General features: G+C 49.5%; 18 non-coding genes and 1 pseudogene across 18 annotated transcripts; 17 read left to right on the top strand and 2 right to left on the bottom strand.

The window, feature by feature from the left end:
* Positions 1–552: 552 nt before the first annotated feature.
* LOC135026652 (U5 spliceosomal RNA) lies at positions 553–665 on the bottom strand. Its single transcript, XR_010223249.1, has one exon. It is a non-coding gene; the product is annotated as a U5 spliceosomal RNA (small nuclear RNA).
* A 270-nt stretch (positions 666–935) lies between these two features.
* On the bottom strand, positions 936–1,051 carry LOC135026628 (U5 spliceosomal RNA). The gene has a single exon (XR_010223225.1). It is a non-coding gene; the product is annotated as a U5 spliceosomal RNA (small nuclear RNA).
* A 144-nt stretch (positions 1,052–1,195) lies between these two features.
* LOC135026457 (U1 spliceosomal RNA) lies at positions 1,196–1,359 on the top strand. Its single transcript, XR_010223074.1, has one exon. It is a non-coding gene; the product is annotated as a U1 spliceosomal RNA (small nuclear RNA).
* Positions 1,360–1,511: 152 nt separating this feature from the next.
* Positions 1,512–1,674, top strand: LOC135026572 (U1 spliceosomal RNA). The gene has a single exon (XR_010223183.1). It is a non-coding gene; the product is annotated as a U1 spliceosomal RNA (small nuclear RNA).
* A 674-nt stretch (positions 1,675–2,348) lies between these two features.
* Positions 2,349–2,512, top strand: LOC135026501 (U1 spliceosomal RNA). The gene has a single exon (XR_010223118.1). It is a non-coding gene; the product is annotated as a U1 spliceosomal RNA (small nuclear RNA).
* Positions 2,513–2,664: 152 nt separating this feature from the next.
* On the top strand, positions 2,665–2,827 carry LOC135026499 (U1 spliceosomal RNA). The gene has a single exon (XR_010223116.1). It is a non-coding gene; the product is annotated as a U1 spliceosomal RNA (small nuclear RNA).
* Positions 2,828–3,498: 671 nt separating this feature from the next.
* On the top strand, positions 3,499–3,662 carry LOC135026664 (U1 spliceosomal RNA). The gene has a single exon (XR_010223261.1). It is a non-coding gene; the product is annotated as a U1 spliceosomal RNA (small nuclear RNA).
* A 152-nt stretch (positions 3,663–3,814) lies between these two features.
* On the top strand, positions 3,815–3,977 carry LOC135026581 (U1 spliceosomal RNA). The gene has a single exon (XR_010223190.1). It is a non-coding gene; the product is annotated as a U1 spliceosomal RNA (small nuclear RNA).
* A 674-nt stretch (positions 3,978–4,651) lies between these two features.
* Positions 4,652–4,814, top strand: LOC135026451 (U1 spliceosomal RNA). Its single transcript, XR_010223069.1, has one exon. It is a non-coding gene; the product is annotated as a U1 spliceosomal RNA (small nuclear RNA).
* A 972-nt stretch (positions 4,815–5,786) lies between these two features.
* On the top strand, positions 5,787–5,950 carry LOC135026461 (U1 spliceosomal RNA). The gene has a single exon (XR_010223078.1). It is a non-coding gene; the product is annotated as a U1 spliceosomal RNA (small nuclear RNA).
* Positions 5,951–6,102: 152 nt separating this feature from the next.
* Positions 6,103–6,265, top strand: LOC135026498 (U1 spliceosomal RNA). The gene has a single exon (XR_010223115.1). It is a non-coding gene; the product is annotated as a U1 spliceosomal RNA (small nuclear RNA).
* A 670-nt stretch (positions 6,266–6,935) lies between these two features.
* Positions 6,936–7,100, top strand: LOC135026524 (U1 spliceosomal RNA). Its single transcript, XR_010223141.1, has one exon. It is a non-coding gene; the product is annotated as a U1 spliceosomal RNA (small nuclear RNA).
* Positions 7,101–7,249: 149 nt separating this feature from the next.
* On the top strand, positions 7,250–7,412 carry LOC135026518 (U1 spliceosomal RNA). Its single transcript, XR_010223135.1, has one exon. It is a non-coding gene; the product is annotated as a U1 spliceosomal RNA (small nuclear RNA).
* Positions 7,413–8,086: 674 nt separating this feature from the next.
* On the top strand, positions 8,087–8,250 carry LOC135026464 (U1 spliceosomal RNA). The gene has a single exon (XR_010223081.1). It is a non-coding gene; the product is annotated as a U1 spliceosomal RNA (small nuclear RNA).
* Positions 8,251–8,402: 152 nt separating this feature from the next.
* Positions 8,403–8,565, top strand: LOC135026520 (U1 spliceosomal RNA). Its single transcript, XR_010223137.1, has one exon. It is a non-coding gene; the product is annotated as a U1 spliceosomal RNA (small nuclear RNA).
* Positions 8,566–9,239: 674 nt separating this feature from the next.
* On the top strand, positions 9,240–9,403 carry LOC135026463 (U1 spliceosomal RNA). Its single transcript, XR_010223080.1, has one exon. It is a non-coding gene; the product is annotated as a U1 spliceosomal RNA (small nuclear RNA).
* Positions 9,404–9,555: 152 nt separating this feature from the next.
* Positions 9,556–9,718, top strand: LOC135026508 (U1 spliceosomal RNA). The gene has a single exon (XR_010223125.1). It is a non-coding gene; the product is annotated as a U1 spliceosomal RNA (small nuclear RNA).
* Positions 9,719–10,392: 674 nt separating this feature from the next.
* Positions 10,393–10,556, top strand: LOC135026486 (U1 spliceosomal RNA). Its single transcript, XR_010223103.1, has one exon. It is a non-coding gene; the product is annotated as a U1 spliceosomal RNA (small nuclear RNA).
* A 152-nt stretch (positions 10,557–10,708) lies between these two features.
* LOC135026579 (U1 spliceosomal RNA) lies at positions 10,709–10,850 on the top strand (annotated as a pseudogene).
* Positions 10,851–12,382: the final 1,532 nt, after the last annotated feature.

Genomic DNA, 12,382 nt, shown 5'->3' with positions numbered 1-12,382 from the left:
CATGTGCTCCCAGATCTTTCAAGCAAGTAGCATGGTCAAGAAAGTTCTGTTTGAAAAGAAACAAACATTTACTGTCATTGTTATGCAAATAAACTTACATTAAAGCTAACAAGAAAGCAAACTCGTTCTGTCTTTAAACTGATAAAAGAAACCCCAATAATATGGGCATACCTCCCAACTTTGTCGGCTCGCAAAGAGGGACACACGCGCGGCGAAGTCGCGCGCGCTCCCAAAAAGGGTGTGGCCTAAGTAAAAGGGGGTGTGGCTTCGCGGGAGGACCCGCGATCGCGAGTCACGCCCCCGTTTTCGGCACTGAGCGGGCATGCCCAGCGCTCTGTGAGCCGCTGGCATGCCACCTCTCCCTCTGACTTCAGTGAATAGACGCTGTGCGCATGCGCACAGCGTCTATTCACCGCTGCTCTGCTAAGCAGGGCAGCGACAGACAGAGCCTCCCAATTGTCCTCCCCACCGCGGGACACTGCGGCCCGCAGGTGGGACAGCGGGACAGTCCCCAAAAAACGGGACTGTCCCGCGAAAATCGGGACAGTTGGGAGGTATGATATGGGGCATGCAAAAATTGAGATAAAACTCAGTTTTGCTCCTCTCCACGGAAATCTTTAGTAAAAGGCGAAAGATTTGTTCGTTCTGAAGAGAAACCAGAGCATGACCAAGATTCCACCTGTCGCCTGAGTGCCATGCCAGCAGTCCTCATTCAGATCAAAGTGAGCGCCCAATTTGAAAGAAAGCAGATTTCTCACCTGGCTTCTCCTTGCTATAAGCATGGTTTGTACTGTATTCCATGTGCTCCCAGATCTTTAAAGCAAGTAGCATGGTCAAGAAAGTTCTGTTTGAACATAAATAAACATTTACTGTCATTTCTATGCAAATGAGCTTACATTAAAGCACACTCATTCTATCTTTAAACCGGTAAAAGAAACCCCAAAAAGATGGGGCATGCAAAAATTGAGATAAAACTCGGTTTTGCTCCTCTCCACGGAAATCTTTAGTAAGAGGCGAAAGATTTGTTCGTTCTGAAGAGAAACCAGAGCATGACCAAGATTTTTATATGAAAATATGTGTTCTCCCTGCAGTTGTTGTCCCCAGATGAGAGTTCCCTTGTGCTGCCTCAGCTGAATCTCCTTTACTTGACAGAGATGTGCCTGAGCAGCGGCCCTCCCCAGCCCTATCCCAAATCATACTTATTTTGCATAGGCGATACCATGGTCATGAAGATTGTTCTCCCAGGGTGAGGTTCATTCATTGCATTCTGGGTATGCTGACCCCAGTGATTTCCCCAAATGTGGGAAACTCGACTGCATTATTTGTGGTAGTGGGGGACTGTGTTTGTGCTTTCCTCTGGTCAGCTCTGGTAAAAGTCAGATTTATTTGTCTCAGATCTTCCTCTAGCCTTGTTCTTCTTTCGAGAGTTCCCTTGTGCTGCCTCAGTTGGATCTCTTTCACTTGACAGGGGGGTGCCCGAGTAGCGACCCTCCCCAGCTCTAGCCCAACTCCTACTTACCTGCCAGGTGAGATACTATGATCATGAAGGTGCTTCTCCCAGGGCAAGGCTCACCCATTGCACTCTGGGTGTGGTGCCCCTGCGATTTCCCCAAATGTGGGAAGCTTGACTGCATAATTTGTGTTTCCCCTGGTCGGCTCTCGTATAATTCAGATCTCTTTGTCTCAGGTCTCTCTCCAGCCTAGTTTGCTGTCTGTTTCCACTTCTTTTTTCATGAGCCCCTCCCTTTTATACCCTTGTGCACTATCCTGACTTCTCCTCTTGTCTGCTTACTTTGTGCCTTCCAATGCACAATGCAAACTACTGGTAGTGCTGCAGGGCCCACACCCTTTTACTTGCCGTACAGAGCAGCTCTGGAGCTGTTACAGTGCCCAGCTGCTGCAAGAAATCAGCTTGAATGCTTCAGGGGCTGGGGCATAGCCAACATGAGCCCCACACCGAAGGAGGGTGGAGGTGTTTAATGCGAACTAGGGGTCATCCAAGCGCCGCAAAAGGCCGCTATGCCCTGCACGCCCCTTTTCTCTTTTCATATGCAGACGAGGGTTGAAGCCAACTTTGACCCACTGCTTGGATGACATCACCGTATGCAAATCCATCTGCTGCAGGCCTTCCCCCAGGAATGCTTGCACTAGTTGTTGCATTTGGTTTGTTGTTTGGGGGTGCTTCATTATTAGGCAGCCTTCTGCCCTCCCATGTTCATCTGAAAATATGTGTTCTCCCTGCAGTTGTTGTCCCCAGATGAGAGTTCCCTTGTGCTGCCTCAGTTGAATCTCCTTTACTTGACAGAGATGTGCCTGAGCAGCGGCCCTCCCCAGCCCTATCCCAAATCATACTTATTTTGCATAGGAGATACCATGGTCATGAAGATTGTTCTCCCAGGGTGAGGTTCATTCATTGCATTCTGGGTATGCTGACCCCTGTGATTTCCCCAAATGTGGGAAACTCGACTGCATTATTTGTGGTAGTGGGGGACTGTGTTTGTGCTTTCCTCTGGTCAGCTCTGGTAAAAGTCAGATTTATTTGTCTCAGATCTTCCTCTAGCCTTGTTCTTCTTTCGAGAGTTCCCTTGTGCTGCCTCAGTTGAATCTCCTTCACTTGACAGGGGGGTACCCGAGCAGCGACCCTCCCCAGCTCTAGCCCAACTTCTACTTACCTGGCAGGTGAGATACTATGATCATGTAGGTGCTTCTCCCAGGGCAAGGCTCACCCATTGCACTCTGGGTGTGCTGCTCCTGCGATTTCCCCAAATGTGGGAAACTTGACTGCATAATTTGTGTTTCCCCTGGTCGGCTCTCGTATAATTCAGATCTCTTTGTCTCAGGTCTCTCTCCAGCCTAGTTTGCTGTCTGTTTCAACTTCTCTTTTCTTGAGCCGCTCCCTTCTATGCCCTTGCGCACTATCCTGACTTCTCCCGTCTGCTTACTTTGTGCCTTCCAATGCACAATGCAAACTACAGGTAGTGCTGCAGGGCCCACACCCTTTTACTTGCCGTTTAGAGCAGCTCTGGAGCTGTTACAGTGCCCAGCTGCTGCAAGAAATCAGCTTGAATGCTTCAGGGGCTGGGGCATAGCCAACATGAGCCCCACACCGAAGGAGGGTGGAGGTGTTTAATGCGAACTAGGGGTCATCCAAGCGCCGCAAAAGGCCGCCATGCCCTGCACGCCCCTTTTCTCTTTTCATATGCAGACGAGGGTTGAAGCCAACTTTGACCCACTGCTTGGATGACATCACCATATGCAAATCCATCTGCTGCAGGCCTTCCCTCAGGAATGCTTGTACTAGTTGTTGCATTTGGTTTGTTGTTTGGGGGTGCTTCAGTATTAGGCTGCCTTCTGCCCTCCCATGTTTATCTGAAAATATGTGTTCTCCCTGCAGTTGTTGTCCCCAGATGAGAGTTCCCTTGTGCTGCCTCAGTTGAATCTCCTTTACTTAACAGAGATGTGCCTGAGCAGCGGCCCTCCCCAGCCCTATCCCAAATCATACTTATTTTGCATAGGCGATACCATGGTCATGAAGATTGTTCTCCCAGGGTGAGGTTCATTCATTGCATTCTGGGTATGCTGACCCCTGTGATTTCCCCAAATGTGGGAAACTCAACTGCATTATTTGTGGTAGTGGGGGACTGTGTTTGTGCTTTCCTCTGGACAGCTCTGGTAAAAGTCAGATTTATTTGTCTCAGATCTTCCTCTAGCCTTGTTCTTCTTTCGAGAGTTCCCTTGTGCTGCCTCAGTTGGATCTCTTTCACTTGACAGGGGGGTGCCCGAGCAGCGACCCTCCCCAGCTCTAGCCCAACTCCTACTTACTTGCCAGGTGAGATACTATGATCATGAAGGTGCTTCTCCCAGGGCAAGGCTCACCCATTGCACTCTGGGTGTGGTGCCCCTGCGATTTCCCCAAATGTGGGAAGCTTGACTGCATAATTTGTGTTTCCCCTGGTCGGCTCTCGTATAATTCAGATCTCTTTGTCTCAGGTCTCTCTCCAGCCTAGTTTGCTGTCTGTTTCCACTTCTTTTTTCATGAGCCCCTCCCTTTTATACCCTTGTGCACTATCCTGACTTCTCCTCCTGTCTGCTTACTTTGTGCCTTCCAATGCACAATGCAAACTACAGGTAGTGCTGTAGGGCCCACACCCTTTTACTTGCCGTACAGAGCAGCTCTGGAGCTGTTACAGTGCCCAGCTACTGCAAGAAATCAGCTCGAATGCTTTAGGGGCTGGGGCACAGCCAACATGAGCCCCACACCGAAGGAGGGTGGAGGTGTTTAATGTGAACTAGGGGTCATCCAAGCGCCGCAAAAGGCCGCCATGCCCTGCACGCCCCTTTTCTCTTTTCATATGCAGACGAGGGTTGAAGCCAACTTTGACCCACTGCTTGGATGACATCACCGTATGCAAATCCATCTGCTGCAGGCCTTCCCCCAGGAATGCTTGCACTAGTTGTTGCATTTGGTTTGTTGTTTGGGGGTGCTTCAGTATTAGGCAGCCTTCTGCCCTCCCATGTTCATCTGAAAATATGTGTTCTCCCTGCAGTTGTTGTCCCCAGATGAGAGTTCCCTTGTGCTGCCTCAGTTGAATCTCCTTTACTTGACAGAGATGTGCCTGAGCAGCGGCCCTCCCCAGCCCTATCCCAAATCATACTTATTTTGCATAGGAGATACCATGGTCATGAAGATTGTTCTCCCAGGGTGAGGTTCATTCATTGCATTCTGGGTATGCTGACCCCTGTGATTTCCAAAATGTGGGAAACTCGACTGCATTATTTGTGGTAGTGGGGGACTGTGTTTGTGCTTTCCTCTGGTCAGCTCTGGTAAAAGTCAGATTTATTTGTCTCAGATCTTCCTCTAGCCTTGTTCTTCTTTCGAGAGTTTTCTTGTGCTGCCTCAGTTGGATCTCTTTCACTTGACAGAGGGGTGCCCGAGCAGCGACCCTCCCCAGCTCTAGCCCAACTCCTACTTACCTGCCAGGTGAGATACTATGATCATGAAGATGCTTATCCCAGGGCAAGGCTCACCCATTGCACTATGATTTCCCCAAATGTGGGAAGCTTGACTGCATAATTTGTGTTTCCCCTGGTCGGCTCTCGTATAATTCAGATCTCTTTGTCTCAGGTCTCTCTCCAGCCTAGTTTGCTGTCTGTTTCCACTTCTTTTTTCATGAGCCCCTCCCTTTTATACCCTTGTGCACTATCCTGACTTCTCCTCCTGTCTGCTTACTTTGTGCCTTCCAATGCACAATGCAAACTACAGGTAGTGCTGCAGGGCCCACACCCTTTTACTTGCCGTACAGAGCAGCTCTGGAGCTGTTACAGTGCCCAGCTGCTGCAAGAAATCAGCTTGAATGCTTCAGGGGCTGGGGCATAGCCAACATGAGCCCCACACCGAAGGAGGGTGGAGGTGTTTAATGCGAACTAGGGGTCATCCAAGCGCCGCAAAAGGCCGCCATGCCCTGCACGCCCCTTTTCTCTTTTCATATGCAGACGAGGGTTGAAGCCAACTTTGACCCACTGCTTGGATGACATCACCGTATGCAAATCCATCTGCTGCAGGCCTTCCCCCAGGAATGCTTGCACTAGTTGTTGCATTTGGTTTGTTGTTTGGGGGTGCTTCAGTATTAGGCAGCCTTCTGCCCTCCCATGTTCATCTGAAAATATGTGTTCTCCCTGCAGTTGTTGTCCCCAGATGAGAGTTCCCTTGTGCTGCCTCAGTTGAATCTCCTTTACTTGACAGAGATGTGCCTGAGCAGCGGCCCTCCCCAGCCCTATCCCAAATCATACTTATTTTGCATAGGAGATACCATGGTCATGAAGATTGTTCTCCCACGGTGAGGTTCATTCATTGCATTCTGGGTATGCTGACCCCTGTGATTTCCCCAAATGTGGGAAACTCGACTGCTTTATTTGTGGTAGTGGGGGACTGTGTTTGTGCTTTCCTCTGGTCAGCTCTGGTAAAAGTCAGATTTCTTTGTCTCAGATCTTCCTTTAGCCTTGTTCTTCTTTCGAGAGTTCCCTTGTGCTGCCTCAGTTGGATCTCCTTCACTTGACAGGGGGGTACCCGAGCAGCGACCCTCCCCAGCTCTAGCCCAACTTCTACTTACCTGGCAGGTGAGATACTATGATCATGTAGGTGCTTCTCCCAGGGCAAGGCTCACCCATTGCACTCTGGGTGTGCTGCTCCTGCGATTTCCCCAAATGTGGGAAACTTGACTGCATAATTTGTGTTTCCCCTGGTCGGCTCTCGTATAATTCAGATCTCTTTGTCTCAGGTCTCTCTCCAGCCTAGTTTGCTGTCTGTTTCAACTTCTCTTTTCTTGAGCCGCTCCCTTCTATGCCCTTGCGCACTATCCTGACTTCTCCCGTCTGCTTACTTTGTGCCTTCCAATGCACAATGCAAACTACAGGTAGTGCTGCAGGGCCCACACCCTTTTACTTGCCGTTCAGAGCAGCTCTGGAGCTGTTACAGTGCCCAGCTGCTGCAATAAATCAGCTTGAATGCTTCAGGGGATGGGGCATGGCCAACATGAGCCCCACACCAAAGGAGGGTGGGGTGTTTAATGCGAACTAGGGGTCATCCAAGCACCGCAAAAGGCCGCCATGCCCTGCACGCCCCTTTTCTCTTTTCATATGCAGATGAGGGTTGAAGCCAACTTTGACCCACTGCTTGGATGACATCACCGTATGCAAATCCGTCTTCTGCAGAACTTCCCCCAGGAATGCTTGCACTAGTTGTTGCATTTGGTTTGTTGTTTGGGGGTGCTTCAGTATTAGGCAGCCTTCTGCCCTCCCATGTTCATCTGAAAATATGTGTTCTCCCTGCAGTTGTTGTCCCCAGATGAGAGTTCCCTTGTGCTGCCTCAGTTGAATCTCCTTTACTTGACAGAGATGTGCATGAGCAGCGGCCCTCCCCAGCCCTATCCCAAATCATACTTATTTTGCATAGGAGATACCATGGTCATGAAGATTACTCTCCCAGGGTGAGGTTCATTCATTGCATTCTGGGTATGCTGACCCCTGTGATTTCCCCAAATGTGGGAAACGCGACTGCTTTATTTGTTGGTAGTGGGGGACTGTGTTTGTGTTTTCCTCTGATCTCTGGTAAAAGTCAGATTTCTTTGTTTCAGATCTTCCTCTAGCCTTGTTCTTCTTTCGAGAGTTTCCTTGTGCTGCCTCAGTTGGATCTCCTTCACTTGACAGGGGGGTGCCCGAGCAGCGACCCTCCCCAGCTCTAGCCCAACTCCTACTTACCTGCCAGGTGAGATACTATGATCATGAAGGTGCTTCTCCCAGGGCAAGGCTCACCCATTGCACTCTGGGTGTGCTGCCCCTGCGATTTCCCCAAATGTGGGAAACTTGACTGCATAATTTGTGTTTCCCCTGGTCAGGTCTCGTATAATTCAGATCTCTTTGTCTCAGGTCTCTCTCCAGCCTAGTTTGCTGTCTGTTTCCACTTCTCTTTTCTTGAGCCGCTCCCTTCTATGCCCTTGCGCACTATCCTGACTTCTCCTCCTTTCTGCTTACTTTGTGCCTTCCAACGCACAATGCGAACTACAGGTAGTGCTGCAGGGCCCACACCCTTTTACTTGCCTTACAGAGCAGCTCTGGAGCTGTTACAGTGCCCAGCTGCTGCAAGAAATCAGCTTGAATGCTTCAGGGGCTGGGGCATAGCCAACATGAGCCCTACACCGAAGGAGGGTGGAGGTGTTTAATGCAAACTAGGGGTCAGCCAAGTGCCGCAAAAGGCCACCATGCCCTGCACGCCCCTTTTCTCTTTTCATATGCAGACGAGGGTTGAAGCCAACTTTGACCCACTGCTTGGATGACATCACCATATGCAAATCTATCTGCTGCAGGCCTTCCCCCAGGAATGCTTGCACTAGTTGTTGCATTTGGTTTGTTGTTTGGGGGTGCTTCAGTATTAGGCAGCCTTCTGCCCTCCCATGTTCATCTGAAAATATGTGTTCTCCCTGCAGTTGTTGTCCCCAGATGAGAGTTCCCTTGTGCTGCCTCAGTTGAATCTCCTTTACTTGACAGAGATGTGCCTGAGCAGCGGCCCTCCCCAGCCATATCCCAAATCATACTTATTTTGCATAGGAGATACCATTGTTATGAAGATTGTTCTCCCAGGGTGCGGTTCATTCATTGCACTCTGGGTATGCTGACCCCTGTGATTTCCCCAAATGTGGGAAACTCGACTGCATTATTTGTGGTAGTGGTGGACTGTGTTTGTGCTTTCCTCTGGTCAGCTCTGGTAAAAGTCAGATTTCTTTGTCTCAGATCTTCCTCTAGCCTTGTTCTTCTTTCGAGAGTTCCTTTGTGCTGCCTCAGTTGGATCTCCTTCACTTGACAGGGGGGTGCCCGAGCAGCGACCCTCCCCAGCTCTAGCCCAACTCCTACTTACCTGCCAGGTGAGATACTATGATCATGAAGGTGCTTCTCCCAGGGCAAGGCTCACCCATTGCACTCTGGGTGTGCTGCTCCTGCGATTTCCCCAAATGTGGGAAACTTGACTGCATAATTTGTGTTTCCCCTGGTCAGGTCTCGTATAATTCAGATCTCTTTGTCTCAGGTCTCTCTCCAGCCTAGTTTGCTGTCTATTTCCACTTCTCTTTTCTTCAGCAGCTCCCTTCTATGCCCTTGCGCACTATCCTGACTTCTCCTCCTTTCTGCTTACTTTGTGCCTTCCAACGCACAATGCGAACTACAGGTAGTGCTGCAGGGCCCACAACCTTTTACTTGCCTTACAGAGCAGCTCTGGAGCTGTTACAGTGCCCAGCTGCTGCAAGAAATCAGCTTGAATGCTTCAGGGGCTGGGGCATAGCCAACATGAGCCCCACACCGAAGGAGGGTGGAGGTGTTTAATGCAAACTAGGGGTCAGCCAAGTGCCGCAAAAGGCCACCATGCCCTGCACGCCCCTTTTCTCTTTTCATATGCAGACGAGGGTTGAAGCCAACTTTGACCCACTGCTTGGATGACATCACCATATGCAAATCTATCTGCTGCAGGCCTTCCCCCAGGAATGCTTGCACTAGTTGTTGCATTTGGTTTGTTGTTTGGGGGTGCTTCAGTATTAGGCAGCCTTCTGCCCTCCCATGTTCATCTGAAAATATGTGTTCTCCCTGCAGTTGTTGTCCCCAGATGAGAGTTCCCTTGTGCTGCCTCAGTTGAATCTCCTTTACTTGACAGAGATGTGCCTGAGCAGCGGCCCTCCCCAGCCATATCCCAAATCATACTTATTTTGCATAGGAGATACCATTGTTATGAAGATTGTTCTCCCAGGGTGCGGTTCATTCATTGCACTCTGGGTATGCTGACCCCTGTGATTTCCCCAAATGTGGGAAACTCGACTGCATTATTTGTGGTAGTGGTGGACTGTGTTTGTGCTTTCCTCTGGTCAGCTCTGGTAAAAGTCAGATTTCTTTGTCTCAGATCTTCCTCTAGCCTTGTTCTTCTTTCGAGAGTTCCTTTGTGCTGCCTCAGTTGGATCTCCTTCACTTGACAGGGGGGTGTCCGAGCAGCGACCCTCCCCAGCTCTAGCCCAACTCCTACTTACCTGCCAGGTGAGATACTATGATCATGAAGGTGCTTCTCCCAGGGCAAGGCTCACCCATTGCACTCTGGGTGTGCTGCCCCTGCAATTTCCCCAAATGTGGGAAACTTGACTGCATAATTTGTGTTTCCCCTGGTCGGCTCTCGTATAATTCAGATCTCTTTGTCTCAGGTCTCTCTCCAGCCTAGTTTGCTGTCTGTTTCCACTTCTCTTTTCTTGAGCCCCTCCCTTCTATACCCTTGTGCACTATCCTGACTTCTCCTCCCGTCTGCTTACTTTGTGCCTTCCAATGCACAATGCAAACTACAGGTAGTGCTGCAGGGCCCACACCCTTTTACTTGCCTTACAGAGCAGCTCTGGAGCTGTTACAGTGCCCAGCTGCTGCAAGAAATCAGCTTGAATGCTTCATGGGATGGGGCATGGCCAACATGAGCCCCACACCAAAGGAGGGTGGGGGTGTTTAATGCGATCTAGGGGTCATCCAAGCAGCGCAAAAGGCCGCCATGCCCTGCACGCCCCTTTTCTCTTTTCATATGCAGATGAGGGTTGAAGCCAACTTTGACCCACTGCTTGGATAACATCACCATATGCAAATCCATCTGCTGCAGGCCTTCCCCCAGGAATGCTTGCACTAGTTGTTGCATTTGGTTTGTTGTTTGGGGGTGCTTCAGTATTAGGCAGCCTTCTGCCCTCCCATGTTCATCTGAAAATATGTGTTCTCCCTGCAGTTGTTGTCCCCAGATGAGAGTTCCCTTGTGCTGCCTCAGTTGAATTAACTTTACTTGACAGAGATGTGCCTGAGCAGCGGCCCTCCCCAGCCCTATCCCAAATCATACTTATTTTGCATAGGAGACACCATGGTCATGAAGATTGTTCACCCAGGGTGAGGTTCATTCATTGCATTCTGGGTATGCTGACCCCTGTGATTTCCCCAAATGTGGGAAACTCGCCTGCATTATTTGTGGTAGTGGGGGACTGTGTTTGTGTTTTCCGCTGGTCAGCTCTGGTAAAAGTCAGATTTCTTTGTCTCAGATCTTCCTCTAGCCTTGTTCTTCTTTCGAGAGTTCCATTGTGCTGCCTCAGTTGGATCTCCTTCACTTGACAGGGGGGTGCCCGAGCAGCGACCCTCCCCAGCTCTAGCCCAACTCCTACTTACCTGCCAGGTGAGATACTATGATCTTGAAGGTGCTTCTCCCAGGGCAAGGCTCACCCATTGCACTCTGGCTGTGCTGCCCCTGCGATTTCCCCAAATGTGGGAAACTTGACTGCATAATTTGTGTTTCCCCTGGTCGGCTCTCAATGCTCAATGCTTCATGGGATGGGGCATGGCCAACATGAGCCCCACACCGAAGGAGGGTGGAGGTGTTTAATGCAAACTAGGGGTCATCCAAGCGCCGCAAAAGGCCGCCAAGCCCTGCATAACCCTTTTCTCTTTTCATATGCAGATGAGGGTTCCAGCCAACTTTGGCCCACTGCTTGGATGACATCACCGTATGCAAATTCGTCTCCTGCAGACCTTCCCCCAGGAATACTTGTACTAGTTATTGCATATGGTTTGATATTTGATGGTGCTTCAGTATTAGGCAGCCTTCCCCCCTCCCATGTTCATCTGAAAAGATGTGGTCTCCCTGCAGTTGTTGTCCCCAGACGAGAGTTCCCTTGTGCTTCCTCAGTTGAATCTCCTTAACTTGACGGGGGAGGGGCTGCCCGAGCAGCCACCCTCCCCAGCCCTATCCCAACTCATACTTATTTTGCATATGAGATCTCTATATCATGAAGATTGTTCTCACAGGGTGAGGTTCATCCATTATATTTTAAAATAGGAAGGTTCAAATTACATATTTGAATTGCATCTATGTGCTGGATTCAAATGTCCCCCCCCCCTTCCTTTCTCAATTGTGCCCGTCAGCAGCTATTCTAAGGTTGCTGCCAATGGGTGTGACACATTAATTTCTTCTGTGGGGTACACTGGACTCCACAAGGATTCACATTGGGGTGTAGAGTAGGATCTTGATCTGAGGCACCAACCGGCTCAAAGCTTTTGACTGTTCCCAAGATGCTCAGCGCATTCTCCTCTATAACCCCGCTTCCATGAACAGGGAGCTCAGTTTGTAGTTGTTGCCTTCAGTAGCAGGCCACTTAACAGGGGCCTGCCTCAAGCAGCCTATTCTTAGCTATTAATTTTGACAAGAAAAGAAGAACTTTTTTTATGAGAATCTACAAGGGCTGCAGCAGGCTAGGTCTAATAGACATCTTTACTGCAGCTTCATCACTCCCAGCGGCACTGTATACTCCCGTGCCCTGGTTGCTGGGTCACTGCAGCGGAGGCTCCGGTTTCTTCCTAAGGTCAGTCACACACAATGTAACACCCCGGTATAACAAGTGTGTAAACTATGTGGAACAGGTCAGGGATACCTTGATGGACTATTCCTCCTTCAGCAGCAGCTCTTCTCTATTCCTGGCAGAGAGGCAAGGTTTCCCCAGACACAAAGAAAGGCAGGCAGGGCTTTGTATGAAAGAATAAATGGTTTACCACATAACTCAGAAAAGGAACTGATTACAGTAGGGAAGGGAAAGATTTGATTCAAGCAACTTAAACACAGACACCATATACACTTTAAGTCATTACACAAATGGTAATATAACTAAATCTGAGATTAATACTATGTTGCTTAGTAATAGAAATCAACTTATGCAGACAATATTTAAGTCCCAGATAACATTGGTGTCACTGCAGGGAGTCTCTATGTGCACGTTGGGGCCCGGTTATGTTGTTACATAGTTATATGCAGCTATTGTCTTCTTTAGCTGTGAACAAAATA

This window comes from Pseudophryne corroboree, unplaced genomic scaffold (assembly GCF_028390025.1).
Source record: "Pseudophryne corroboree isolate aPseCor3 unplaced genomic scaffold, aPseCor3.hap2 scaffold_445, whole genome shotgun sequence".
NCBI lineage: Eukaryota > Metazoa > Chordata > Amphibia > Anura > Myobatrachidae > Pseudophryne > Pseudophryne corroboree.
This window is presented reverse-complemented; position numbering and strand designations above follow the sequence as displayed.